Here is a 15433-nt window from a genome sequence, read left to right on the forward strand (position 1 = left end):
TTCTTTTCTTCTTCTTCTTCTTCTTCTTCTTCTTCTTCTTCTTCTTCTTCTTCTTTTCATAGAGGAAGAGGTTAAAAAAGTCAAATTATTCTTACTTTATATTTAGACATGACTCACGTTTAAGGACATGCAGCCATAACATTTTAGGGATTTTGTCATCCTGGGACTACTTTAGTCTTTTTTAAGATTTTTTTATTCATGAGAGACACACGAAGAGAGAGAGAAAGAGAGGCAGAGACACAGGCAGAGGGAGAAGCAGCCTCCACACAGGGAGCCCAATGCGGGACTTGATCCCGGGTCTCCAGGATCACACCCCAGGCTGAAGGCAGACGCTAAACTGCTGAGCCACCCAGGGATCCCCTACTTTAGGTTTTAAAATATATCTGTTCACTTGAATCAATAGCTTACTTAAGCTTAATAAAAATTCATTCTTTAACATGGAATAGTATCATGTCTGACTGTGATGATTAATTTCAGGTATCAGCTTGCTAGGGTATGATGCTCTGTTCTTTGGTCAAACACCAGTCTCGATATTGCCATGAAGGCATTTTCAGATGTGATCGATATATAGATCAATAGATTTTGAGTAAAGCAGATTATGCACCATAAAGTGGCTGGGCCTTGTCCAATCAGTTGATGGCCTCATAAGACTGAGGCTTCTTGCAAGAATTCTGCCTCTAAATTACAACATAGAAACTTGACTTGAGTTTCCCGTCTTTGTACTCGAGAACACAACTTCAATTCTTGATAAATTTACAGACTGCCCTGCAGATTCAGGACTTGGAAGACCCCCAACCCCAATCACATAAGCCAATTTCTTTAAATGAATCTCTGTCTCTACATATGGATATGTGCTATTGTTTCTGTTTCTCTGCCCCATTTACCTCTATTTTTTTTTCTGAATTTCCCCCTATGATCCTATTTATCAAGGAGCTTTCTTTTAAAATACTTTATGAATCCCAAACCAATATACCTTAGCTTCTATTGGGACCCCAGAGGGATAGCTAACTTTATTTTTTTGTACATTAAAAGTTCTTGGTACATTTCAGGACAGTAGGCATCACAGAAAATAAAAGATAGCCCAGATACTAAATGCAAGAAGCAATTTCTCTATGGCTCGGGGGAGACATTTATTATAATCCGGTCATTGGCTATAAACAGCCTCAGACATTTTTTTTCAAAGTGGATGGAACCTTGTTTACCCAAAAGCTTGCATATTAGATAGAATTTTGTAAGTTAGCTACAGAGTTAGTAGCTAACTAGTTAGGTTTCTTTGGGGGAGCCATTTGGGGCATGCAGTGGAATCTCCTGTGAGCTTTCCTCTCACTTCTGAGAAAATTAGGTGCATCTTTGCTCATACTGCTTGCATAAGTTTTCCAGGATGTACTCAGAAGTCTTCTCTCTCTATGCTCCTCCTGCACTTCCTTCCACTCTTAGGAGGAATAAGACAGGCAGGAAAGAGAGAGCTTTGCGGTACAGAAAAGCCAGAGAAACTTTCCCCCTGAAGGGGTGGTCCAAGTTTATTTTAAAACTTCCAAAATACCCTAGACTCCCTCCCAGCTAGGACCGGTTTCAGGGGATCAGTTGCAAGTTTCTTTCTAGGAGTCCTGACAGGGTTGACCATTTCTGTTTAACCCTCTAACTCCAAAAACTCTTTCCACCACAATCTAAAATATGGGGTGGAAGACTTCAGGAAAGTAGACAAGTATAATACCCATTGAAAAGTTCACTCATTTCTTGACTCCCATTGAGAATTTTTTTTAAAGATTTTATTTATTTGGGAAAGCAAGAGAGAGCACAAGCAGGGTGTGGGGGCAGAGGGAGAGGGAGAAGCAGGCTCTCCACAGAGCAGGGAGCCTGACACGGGGGCTCTTTTTCAAGACCCTGAGATCACGACCTGAGCAGAAGGCGATTATGAGACCAGCTGAGCCACCCATGTGCCTCCACTGATAATTCGTTTATAAGTGATGTATGAGGTGCCTGTGTGTAGGGTAAACGTAAAACTAAGAAGAGGTCCTCAACATATGGACTAGCAGGACGGTAGGTGCCTCGCACGGATGAGTACTCCTGTAACACTAGAAAACAAGAATCTGGTGTGCTTCCTACCATTACCTAGACTCCAATTTTGTTGAGAACAAGGGCAAGAAACCCCTGAAGCATAATGGTAACACTCCAGAGTTGCAGGATTTCCCAGGCTGAGGGTCTTTCAGTGTTAAAACCTGAGGAACCCCAGGCAAACAAGGCTGGGTATAAATATCAGGCAGGGAGCAATTCATACTGAGTGGTGGAGGATAAAGAGGAAGCATCCAGATGAGAGAGGACCTCCTGGAATAGGGAAAACTCCAGGAATTTGAGAATGAGGAGCATTTGGGGGAAAAAAAATAGAGAGCATTTGCCTAGGCAGAAGGAAGGAGGTGTTTCAAGCAGAAAGCTCAGCAAGAACCAAGGAACAGACAAGGTAACGGCCTACTGTGTCCAGAGAACAGGAGGCAGCTGGGGTGGGGTGGGGTGGGGGTGGGGGGCTGGAGGATGAGAGGGTGAGGAAGGCATCTGATTGGGGAGGAGGTCTAGGAGATGAAAGCAGAAACGCTGGTTGAGGTCAGATCCAAGAGACTAGATTTTATTCTGTGAACAATAAAAACCAGTGGATTTTGAGCAGGGCCCGGCCATGATCTAAAGAATGTTTTAGTTTAAGGCTATTAAAAAAAAAAAAAAATTGGAGAAGGTTGGGGATAGGAGATAGGACAGACTAGAGTCTGGTATTTTACTAATTACAGTTTGAGGAAATGATAAGATAAATTGGTTTGATTGCAGTAGGAATATAAAAGTAATAACAAATATGAGAAACATGTCAAAGAAAAAGTTGGCAGCGTCCTGTAACTGATTAAGAATAGGAGTAGATAAAGAAATCAGAACCAATGATACCATCAGACTTTCTGGAGTCTGGATCGCTATGAAAATACTGGCAGCCTGAGAGCTCATCACCTTCTGGGGAAAACTAATGCCCTTGGCTCTCAGGAGGCTAACCTCCCTTGGGGCGAATAAAGTCGGCAATTACTAATACCTTAGCTCATCTGGTGGCTGGTTTGGAGTACATCTTTGTTTTGGATATGTATCACTGGTTGACAAACTAAGAAATACATCACTCCATTTCAACTCCTTTTTTTAAATTTTTAATTTTTTAAAAAACATTTTATTTATTCATGAGAGAGACAGAGAAAGAGGCAGAGGCATAGGCAGAGGGAGAAGCAGGCTCCATGCGGGGGGTGGGGTGGGGCGGGGAGCCTGAGGCAGGACTCGATCCCAGGACCCAGGGATCACAACCTGAGCCAAAGGCAGAAGCTCAACCACGGAGCCACCCAGGTGCCCCAATTTTTTTAATTGTTTAGCTTACTGGAGCCCTGGTAGCAAAATATGAAACTCAGGCTTTTGAGCCACAGTTCTTTCCCTAAGACTGTACCTAAATTCAGAGACTGAGTATTTAAGTGGTTTTTTGTTTGGTTGGTTGGTTTTTGGTAAAACAAAAACAAAAACAAAAACAAAAACAAAAAAAAAACTTTGGGGAGTTGAGGGAGGGGCAGCCACATAACCTGGAATTCAAGTGTTCTTTCCCGGTGGTCTCTGCGATATCAGTCATGTTCTGGGGTTCCACAGAGGTAGCTGCTGAAATGACTCTCAGTTTTTTCTGACTAACCTTTGTAAAGCCAATGTGTCTTTCAGCTATGGCTCTACCTTGCTGGGGGGCTTCCATTCTGTGGCTTCCATGACCCCCTGGGGCATAGAAGTCTCTGCCAGTTGATCTAGGGTTCCAACTATGTCAATTCACTGTGTAGCAACTCCTTCCCCCGAGTCTGTTTGCCTGCATGGTGTTCTGTCCAAAAAAAAAAAAAAGGAAGACCCAGGGCCCCATGAGGGGGCTCACTGGATATTCATGCACCCACTAACTGGTCCAGGACCTCTCAACTAACTGTGGTGAAGCATCAGCCTCCCCCATCCCCAGTTTCCTCATGGATCAATACTTTTTTATAAACAAAAATGTAATAAAAAAAAGTGAATTCTAAAAAAGACAAGCCCATTTACATGATTATACATGGGAGTCAGCAGACATAAAGTTACTGCCAAATTGTGATAAATATTTCTGAATGTTTCCTCTGAATATCTGTACTGTTCTTATGACTGATCCCAGGCATGGGCCTTCATCCACAGTCTACACCTTAACTGGCCCCATATCTTGCCCTGCGTCTTCTGCTTGGAAGTACCTTTTCTGGTTGGGGATAGAATGGAAAAGAATTGACATAAATGATTGAGAGGAAAATAGTATCTCCAGATATCTTGTCACATACTTGGTGTTCAAGTCACGGTGCTCTGAGAAATGACACACTTCTCTCTACCCTCCTCCTTACACATGAAATTATTTTGAAATTATAAACTTGGCAAATTACTGAAATTCTGGGCACCTCACTCACCTCCTCTATAAAATGTAATTAAACAGTTGTACCTACAGGGATTAATCGGCACATGAAGATTCCATAAGGCAGTGTCCATAGAACATCTGGCAGGCCATAGGTGATGGGGAACGGTAACTATTACTACTACTAGGAAGACATAGGCTCGGGGAAAAATTAAATTAAGGGCTAAAGGATTCTGCAGTTCATTTCAGGAAATAGACTTACAAAAATGAGAAGGATTAGACCTACTTGGTATGTCTTTGGGTTTTGATCATGAAGCTCTAAGATCTAGCTAAGCGTGATCTAATTCACCTTCCCCAGACTTCTGGAGGTATCATGAACCAACGCATAGTGTAAACTATTAGATTATTAACTACTGGGAGCATCACCACTTCTATGACTCAGACACCTATCTCCCGGACTGTTTTACCACTTGAAAGTTAAACGAGTCCCTTATATTTATGGTTTTTAAGGCACTTTTGGATGTCGGAGGATTAAATGCACTATAAGAATGTCTGGATTGCAATAATAATATCATAGCTTATTCTTGCGATGTTAAATACCCCAACGTAAAGGATATTCAATATACTCTAATGCAAACAAATCTTTAAGTTATCTTTCTCGTTAACTAAAAATGACACAAATTTAAATTAATAACTGATACAGTAATAAAACTGCTAAAAGATTGGATTCATTGTGCATTAAGCTCTAGATTCTTTATTTAGGCTGGAAGTGATTACGTGATAATAGAATAAACGCTTTGCTAAGTGTATAAAAACTAAAATACTCTGTATATCACAGAGGCATATTACATTTGCAAGGCATTAATTTACCTCATTATGCAATACATTTTATTTTTCTTTTTAAGTGAAATATCAAAGAAAAATCACTTTGCTGTATGGATCTCAAGATATGTAAGAGTAAGGATCAACTTTTGGCATGAGTTCCGTGTCATCCAAATGGCTTTCTCTTGACCTTTAGAAAGAGGAGAGGATTCTGGAGAAATCCACACACACCTTGGCAAAAAGTCAAGTATTCTGTTCTACTCACCCAAGAATTTTTTCCTTGGAAGAATGATGCCTAAACCTTAACACCTTTAGGCAATGAATTAATCATCATTTCGAACACAGATACTGCAATAACTCAAAATAATTCATTACTACATCGAGAAAATACTTTAGAGCAAATAGTCATGATTTAGTCCCGACCACAAAGTTAGTGATTCAGCAATTAACCAGCCAACCTATGGTACTATTTGGGTCAAAATATTCCACTTTCATATGGTTCAACTACTAAAGAAGATGCTTCTGGTTCCATTATGATTGCCTTTGTTTAGGTGGCCATGGAAGGAACCAGAAGCATAATCTACTAGGTTGTTCAAGTCGAAAGCCAAGAGTTAGCTCCTCCCAGTCTTTCCTTCCTCCACTTTTCACAATCCAATCCAATCCATCATGCCTTTCTGCCAGTTCAATAACCAAACTGCATCTCAAACTCATCAACTTCTCTATCTTTACCAGAATCTCAATCTTAAACCATTAGCTTCTCTCTCTGTTTTTGTTTTTTTTTTTTTAAATGATTTTGTTTATTCATGAGAGATACACAGAGAAAGGCAGAGACACAGGCAGAGGGATAAACAGGCTCCCTGCGGGGGAGCCTGATGTGGGACTCGATCCCAGGACCCCGGGATCACGACCTGAGCCCAAGGCAGACGCTCAACCCTGAGCCACCGAGGCACCCAACTGTCATCTTCTCTTATCTGAACTCTGAAGTTGCTTCCTAACTGGGCTCCCATCCATCTCTCTTGCCCCATTAAATCTGTTCTTCACACAGAAGTCAGAGGGTATTTTTAAAAAGCAAACCCCGCTCTCCAGTCCACTGAGGAAGCCCCCAGGGACATTCTAGTACACAGGAATGAAACCCATGCTGCCACCTGGGCCCACTTCTCTGCTCTGGTCTCATACTCCTCTCTTTGCTCTCTGATGTCTCCTTGTTGGCCTCTTTCCTTTTCTTTAGATACTCCAAAGTTGTTCTCAGCTTAGGGCCACTCTGCTAGAATATTTCTCCAAAATTCTTCTAAGCCTGGCTCCCTCTCATAAATCAGGTCCCACCTTCTCAGAAATGCCTCCCCCAGGCACCTTATATGATGTGGCTGTTCCAAGCTACTTTCCATTCTAGTCTTTTCTTTCTGTTATTCATCACTCTGCAAAATATCCTGAACTTTAGTTTGTGGTTTGTGATCTATTTCCCTGAACACCAGGTTCTCTGAGAGGTAGAACTTGTCACTATTGTATCCCCAGAGCCAGCACTGCGCGAGCACTCAGTATGTGCTCAATAAATGTTTATTGGATATATTTATTGAATAATAAGTGTAGATTCTGATAGGCACAGTGCTGGCTGGTGCAAAGGCTTTCTGGTCTGTCCAAAATAAAAATGTGAAAGGAAAAAATATCTAACCTGTTTGCATCCTTTTATCAAGCCTTCAACAAAGATCATTTTCAAACAAGCTAATTCATTTAGAAATGATTGGGTTGTTAAGCCCTTTCAAGCATCTCTAGAGGCAGATGATTGACCAATGGCATTTCCAAAACCTTTGGAGAGGTGTTCTTAATGTTATACATTCTCTCGCGGACTATTTCAGAGTATGTGTTACTTTTTTTTTTTTTTTGCCATTTTTATTTTACCCCAGAAAGTACATAAATCAAAAAGGATGTTGCTCTCGTGGATGATAGACATTTTATCAATTCTTGCTGCCAGCATTAAAAATAATGTTTGGGCTGTTCCCCCAGGAGCATATTTAATTCTCTTGATAAATTAATGACTGGCCTTGGCCTCTGACAGAAGAGAATGAAACTCCTCTTAATCTATGCAACTAATGAAATGGGCTCCTGTGTGAGCTTGCGTCAGGTTGCTGGGGACACAGGCAGGCAGTACACCGCCAGAACCATCGCCACCAAGAGGGGAGGCCACTTGGATTATTTACAGCCAAATGTACCCAGTTTGCCTGAAAGTGTTTAAATAAAGCCAAAGTGGGATTGAGAGCTCCTACTGGGAAGGAGAGGAGGAAGGTACTGCTGGAAAGGAAGGGAGAAAAGAAAAGAAAATGAAAGGCAAAACACAGAAACAGACACAGCAGCTGAAGTTCAGGAGTATTAAGTCAGCAGAATTAAGCAGGAGACAACATATTTTGGAATCAATGAACATTTCAGCTTTTCTTAATTGGGGATCCCCTCGAGATACTGTTGAATCTAGGCTTCAGGTCGCGTCTTCTCCTGTCCCTTTCTTTCTTTGTCGATTACTTCATCTGGGACATACCTCGAAAGGTCAGCCTTCTCGCCAGAATGATCTACAAACTTTTTAAATGTCAGGGATCAATGGCTGAGGTGGGATGAGGCCCAGGAAGGATATAGGCACACAGGGGACTTGTCAGCTCCACGGGGGAGTGGAGGGTCAGAGGGGGAGCTCAAGGACATGGAGTGATGTAAAAAGTGTAGGATCTGGCCAGGTGACAGCAGTCAGAGGAAGCCACCACCAACGTAGAGCTGGGGCGGTGGGGGTGTGGGGGGCTGGTCCTTCATGGAGGCCGGTGAGGAAGTTTATGAACCAGTAAACCCAGGAATGGAACAGGCCTGGAAAAATCCTAACAAAGTACATTCAGAGTCTACTTATTTCTAAGGCCCATGGAAGGTTTTCGTGATGCCAGGGTGGTCAAAAGAAAATTAGGAAGCAGCCTGAAAGAAATATTATGTGATTGTCACTTCCCCTCTCTTATATTTGGTTGTTTTCCAGAATCTCTATTCTAAGGAACCCTGTTAGTATCTTTACGCTATTAGCATCTGTTTGATAAATCCACTCCCTGCTCCATTTCTCACTGTCCCGTTGACTTCTCCTTTCATACTGTTGGATGAGTGATGGATGCCTCAGTGTTACCTCTTTCAGGTGTCTGTGTATTAGCTCTCATCAGGCCCTTATGTTAGAGATGAGGGAAAGTGAAAATCTAATGGGAAAAAGTAGCACAGTTTAGATGGTTTTGTTCGCAAGTACAGCAGTTATTTTAGAAAAATCCATGTTTAGCCAGTGTAAACCTCAAATTCATTTTTTAAAAAAGGCATGCAAGAATTGTCCACTTCTCTTCTTTAAACCAATAAAATAATTTTAAGTCTCCATCCTTGTAGGGAAGTGGGATAGTCACTGTTTTTAATTTTTTTGTTTTTTATTTATTTATTTTTAAAGATTTTATTTATTTATTCATGAGAGACAGAGAGAGAGAGAGGCAGAGACACAGGCAGAGGGAGAAGCAGGCTCCATTCAGGGAGTCTGACGTGGGACTCGATCCCAGGACACTGGGATCATGACCTGAGCTGAAGGCAGATACTCAACCACTGAACCACCTAGGTGCCCAGTCAATTTTTTTTTTTTTAAGATTTAACTTATTTGAGAGAGAGAGAGAGAGAGAGAATGAAGCACAAAAGAAGAAGAAGAAGACCCTTCACTGAGCAGGGAGCCTGATGTGGAGCTTGATCCCAGGACCTGAAACCATGACCCAAGCTGAAGGCAGACGCTTAACCAACTGAGCCACCCAGGCAATCATGGGACAATGAATATTAGACATCACTACTCCTGTGCCCATTCCCTTGACCTGTCTCCCAGCCAGCTCAGACAAAAATATGGGATATTTATGTGATGCTCAGAAAACCGGGCATGGGTGCTGGCCTCCAGTGAGCAATCACAGTGCCTGCTGGCATCCTCCTTGTGCAGGCCTGCGAGGTCCCCTGACAGCAGACACATCTGCTGCTTGTTAGTCACATATGGGGCCAGGCAATCTCTGCTGAGTCCCAGCTACGCTCCTGTCACTCCTTGGGACACAGCAATGGAGCATTGGCAATGGAGAAAGACCCACTCCAGATCCCTCTGGGAGAAAGCTCTCCATCTGTTCTCTTTTTCTCTTCAGAAATATTCCCAGTTGGCCTCACTGTCTTTAAAATCCCTCAAGAAATCACCAATAAATTGCTTTTCCACTCTTTTGTCAAAACCAAAGACACAATAGAACATCTGATCATAGATGATTATGGAAAATGAACAGTAGCTATTGAAGAGGTCTTGCTGCTCTGTCCTTGGGGGCCTGTTGCTCTGAAGGATGCTGGCCTCACCAGTCTCCTGGGGGGACCCTGCCGGGCCACCAGGCCTACAGGAGCTGTTTGGGACAAGAGTGAGGATGCCCTTAGCTGAGGCCCAACCAGGAGACAGGTTGCCGCGTGTCACAGCAGAGGACCCAAGAGATCCTGGTGTTTCAGACTGCTGGAGAATCTAATTCTAGCTGGTTTGTCGGTAAACATACGTGTTCTACTCCAATTTCTCTGGCAATCAGCAGAGCAGCCCACTTCAGTCTTCTTTCAATCTGGCAGCTCCTCTCCCAACCACACACACACACACACACACACACACACGTACACAGCTGTCCAAAGCTATAGGATACGGAAATGTTTCCTTGACATATGCATATGTGTGTATATGTGCATATTGTTATATAATATACAATAATAGGCCATATAATATATAATAATAGGTTATTATATTTTTATATATTATATAATTATACACATTTTATATGTGCATATAATATTTGTGTAATATACATATATAACTTATGTGATACAGTACTTATATAGTATTTATATAACATATTAATGTGAGCTGCATGGGACCCCCTCTTCTACAACCTCTGTAAATACCCCCATAGATCACTATTCCATAGGGTAGACCATGATATTTGCTATTTAATGGGCCAAATGATTTTTTTTTCCCTGTGATTTTAGGATATGTGATACTGACTTGACTTGCACTAAACCTAGAGCAGATTCTTTTTTGGCCCATTGTTAATGGAGAATAAAATTATTCCCTAAAGAATCTCATTCACTTTATCCAATACTAACCCTCCTATTCCATAAGAGATGAATGTAGAAGGGGGACTACCTCACAGTTATTACAGCTACACTTAGGGAACCCCAGTTCGATACCCGTATCTTGAAAGAAGGGCATGGTTCAACCCATTCTGAAAATGGCCTTACTGGGGAATGATACACACATATCCGTCTGCAAGAACCTATAACGTAGTCTTTCATTTTGGGTTTCACTTGGATAGCTGAGCCCTTCACAGAATTTGTGAGGGTGGTTGGAGGTGTGGTAGAAACTTCTCTGTGCATGTCATTGTTTTTCCTTCCCCGGCCTCTCTCACTAGAGATGAGGTTTGTTTCTCCACCCCCCTTCCACCCTGCTACCTGCCTTTGCCACAGCAGTGAGCACCCTGGCCCGCCAGCTCCGCTCTCACCACAGTCAATGAGGAGCCCAAGCAGGAGGTGGAGGGAAGGAAGATAATGAGCCGAGGATATTTATCTTGGCAGCTCCCTCCTTGAAGAGTCGCCTCTGGCTGGCTTGTCCTCAACCAAAGTTCAAAGCTTTCTCACACCAGCCTCCTCGGTCTGACTCTCACCTTTGGAGGCCCAGCAACCGCTCCCATCCCTTGCCTGACAACAATACCCTTACGCAACGATCCTTGTATCCTGCTGCCTTGGGTGTGCCGTGTGTTTCCCCCATTGCCAGCCATGTCTTCTCATCCTGGCCCCCTGCTGGGTTGCTGGGGCCCCTGGGGGAGGCAGAGAAGAGGGAAGCAGAGCTTTCACCGTGGTCCACCTCAGGGCCTGGACTTGTTCAAGGAGATGAATGTGAGGCGGTGCACAGGATACCAAGCCTGTGGGATACCCTGGAGTAGTATGTGTCTCCTTCTGTTATCCTTGTCTGATGTACCTGAAATTCAGGAAGCCAAAGAACAATTCATTCTGCTCCACTTAGCTTTTTGTATTTGACAAATATTAATTGTCTATTATAGTGGGTGGGAAGTGGGGACAAAATAAACAAGCAAAAATTGCATACCAGAGGGTGAGAAGGGCTGTGGAGAAAAATAGAGGCGGAGGGAAGGGGAAACAGAGTACAGAGAGCTGGGGAGGGCCTCCCCAGCTGAGCACGCCCATCATGGTGGTCATGGTTGTCACAGAGGTCCTGGCGATTCCACGGGGAGGGCGGCACTGAACAAAGGCTTGTGGATGTGAGGCTGATCAATGTGAAAAGCTGGGCTAAAAGCATCATAAGCCACAGGGTTCTCAACCTTGAGTGGCACTCCTCCACCCAGGGGGGCATTTGCAATTGTGTGGGGTGTGTTTGAGGGTCACAGTGACAGGGGGTGGGAGGAGGGGCAGGGAGGGGCAGCCGATGTGAGGAAGAGACACTGTAGCTGATAATTAGGTGACAGAACCAAGGAAGCCCGATGTCGTGCCATGCATAGGACAATGCATGGGCAATGAAGATCCGTCCAACAAAAACCACCAGTGGCATCCTTGTTGAGAAGCCCTGGACAGAAATAGCAAGTGCAAAAAACTTGAGGTTGAAGATCACCTCCTCTCCAACACACACACACACACACACACACACACACACACGTTTTTTAACCTAAAACAGGACCACTATGATCCCCAAGTCTTCACAACTTTCCCAGCTGCCCTGCAGCATGGCAGCTCCAGTGCAGCTTGTGCTGTGTGCCTGCCCATCGGTCATGCCCACATTTTCTCCCAGCGCTTGAGGTCCAGGCGGGAACGCTCATGGTTGGACTTCAGACGTGAAGGTGAATTTGCTGGAGGTGACTGATTCATTTGGAAAAGACCAGAGGAACACCAAAGGTCTTGCCCATCCTGTGCACACCCAGAAATTACTCTTTGCCCGAAAGCAAAAGTGAGGAGAGGGGCAGAGGCAGAAGGAGAAGCAGACTCCCCACTGAGCAGGGAACCCAGTGTGGGGCTCCGTCCCAGGACCGTGGGATCACGACCTGAGCCACAGACGCTTAACCCACTCTCCACCCAGGCACCCCAAGAAACAATAGGTGTCTACGATACAGTAATCCCAAGAGTGTTATTCATTTTTTGGAAATGCCAGTAGAAGTTAGCAAATGTTTTCCATTGGTAATTTCAAAAAACAACCCATTTTACATTTCCCCTCTATGTATATGTGGTCATGATTTCTTTGGAAATGAATGTATCTGGCATAGTTGCTATACACGTCAGGTATACTCTGTAAGTTCGTTCTTCCTCGTTTTAGCATAAATACCAAGAGAGTAGAATATAAGTATTATGCTATACTTTGATAAATCTAACTTGAAAAATAGGTTTATTTTTTTTAAAGTTAAGGCTTTGCACAGTGGCAGTATTGTAGCCAATGAGGTTTATCCGAGGCACGATTTATTGCTAATTGAAAACTTTTAAAAGGTTAAATGTGGCTTTAAAATCCATTTAGGGGGATCAGCGGTTTAGCGCCTGCCTTTGGCCCAGGGCGCAATCCTGGAAACCCGGAATCGAGTCCCACATTGGGCTCCCTGCGTGGAGCCTGCTTCTCCCTCTGCCTGTGTCTCTGCCTCTCTCTCTCTCTCTGTCTATCATAAATAAATAAAAAAATAAATAAAATAAATATTTAAAAAAATAAAATCCATTTAATATAGTCCTTCTGTATGTTTGAACTACTCCTCTACCTCTAACTGAAATATTTTATTCTTGTTAATAACTCTTACATGCTGGGCAGCCCAGGTGGCTGAGCAGTTTAGTGATGCCTTCAGCCTAGGGCTGATCCTGGAGACCTGGGATCGAGTCCCACGTCCGGCTCCCTGCATGGAGCCTGCTTCTCCCTCTGCCTCTCTCTCTCTCATGAATAAATAAATAAATAAATAAAATCTTTTAAAAACATAATTCTTACATGCTCATTAATAATTCTATTGCTTTTCCACTTATAAAGATACACAGTATTGCCAGATAAGCATCACATTTTTATTTTCTTTTTTTTGTAATAATAAATTTATTTTTTATTGGTGTTCAATTTGCCAACATACAGAATAACACCCAGTGTTCATCCCGTCAAGTGCCCACCTCAGTGCCCGCCACCCAGTCACCCCGACCCCCCACCCTCCTCCTCTTCTACCACCCTATTTTCCATTTTATTTTATTGAAAGGACCTAGAAAAATATTTTTTAAATGGCCTCCAATTAATATTCAGATCTCATTGCCTCATAAGGACCTCTAGCTAGCAAGCCACACTATGAACTAACTCTAGCAAAGGGGCTGGTCCCAGTGAACAGAGATACCATGGATGACTGGACTCGTTCTCTTTTACCAAGAGGACGTAGTTTGTCATAAACCAGGGAGCAAGGCCAGAGTAAAGGCATGAACTGAAGGAGGACCCTAATACCTTATCTCCGATCATTTCCTCACTCGGTTAAAGTCAAAGACATTTCCTATCCTCTGGTAATTCTTTAGTAAATGGCCCTCTGATAACTCTTGCAGAACTGGTTTATCAGAACTATCCTCCATCTAATTTCCTTCTTCCACTCCAGAAGGACGTAACAATGCATCTTCTGTAGCACTGAAGAAGGAATGGTCTTGCATTTGCTCCTTGCGCATTTCCCCTGAGCTTATGATCAGTTTCTGGGAGGGCATATTTAACCCACCCCAGGTGGGTACCCTGGGCAGCAGCTGTCCTACACACTTCTCAGCTGACCGAAGGGAGATACCTGTAAATGTGTCAATAAATGGATTGAGATACTTTGGATCTGGAAATCTAAACTATGTCTTAACTTTTCCTTCTTGTGTTGATTGCAACCCCATGGACGTGGTGTTCATTAGGGTAAAACTTCATTCAAGCATCTGAACTCTCCTATGAGAGAGAAAAAAGAAGATAAGTGTTCTTTTTGGTGAAGAACCTGATTCTTTTGCTTGCAAGTTTCTCTACATCCCTGGGATAAAATCCTGAATGTTTTTCACTAGAATGAGGAAATGTATGGCATAGGGTAGCTCTTTCCATAGTGGGTCTTCACCATCCAACTCAAGGCAAGTTTTGAGATTCTAGGCAATGTCCAATATTTCCAAAGGGAAATTGCTAGGACCTGACACTCCTATTATCCTGAACATTGAGTGAAAACAGTTTCAATGAGGTCAGAAGTTCTTCAATAATACCCCATAATTATCTCCACTTTTGAAATCTTATTGCAATTAACTCAAAACATACTATGGTACTCATTCATCTTTTTCTTATACTAAGGTTATTTTTAAAGATTATTTATTTATTTATTTATTTATTTATTTATTTGATAGAGCAGAGCGAGCAAGAGAGAGCATGAGTGGGGGTGGGGCAATGCAGGGCTTGATCCCAGAACACTGAGATTGTGACCTGAGCCAAAGGCAGATGGTTAATCAACTGAGCCACTCAGGTGCACCTATACTAAGGTTATTTTTATACCTGATCTTCCAAATTGGATTATAAATTTCTTGAGGATTTTATCAGGTTTTTCCATGACATCTGCCATAGAGGAAAACTAGCATAGATGCCCGTGAGGTATGGGTTAAATAAATGAATTGAAAACTGTCCGTGGACCCGCCCAGCACTGTTACTATTTCGAGAGTCTTGAAGGATCATTACTAATAACCCAGTAGAGTAGTTGAAGGTACAGTAGCCTGCTTTAATAAATATAAACTTTGTTGAATTAATTAGCTTTTAAATGAAATGTGATAGAAAATATTTTCGTAAACAAGGAAACTTTGGTCCTAGATGTTCGTAATAATCCATAAACATTATCAAGATAAATGTGAGGGCGCCTAGGTGGCTCAGTTGTTTAAGCAGCTGCGTTTGGCTTAAGTGATAATCTTGGGTCCTGGGATCAAGTCTCACGTCGGGGTCCCTGCTCAGCAGGGAACCTGCTTCTCCCTCTCCCTTTCCCCCTCCACCTCCTACTTTTACTTGCTCTCTCTGTCTCTCTCTCTCAAATAAATAAAATCTATATAAAAAAATAATCTTTCTATGGCCCCAGCTATAATATGAATCTCACTCAATAGAAATATCTTCCCTTAATAGAAATGAAATGCATGTATAATATTTATATGTGGTAGGTACTCGATAAA

The 15433-nt window shown here is 42.7% G+C and overlaps 1 pseudogene; it reads left to right on the forward strand.

Moving 5' to 3' along the window:
- The first annotated feature begins 12678 nt into the window (after positions 1–12678).
- On the forward strand, positions 12679–12848 carry LOC112656809 (U4 spliceosomal RNA; annotated as a pseudogene).
- Positions 12849–15433: the final 2585 nt, after the last annotated feature.

This window comes from Canis lupus, chromosome 37 (genome assembly GCF_003254725.2).
Source record: "Canis lupus dingo isolate Sandy chromosome 37, ASM325472v2, whole genome shotgun sequence".
NCBI lineage: Eukaryota > Metazoa > Chordata > Mammalia > Carnivora > Canidae > Canis > Canis lupus.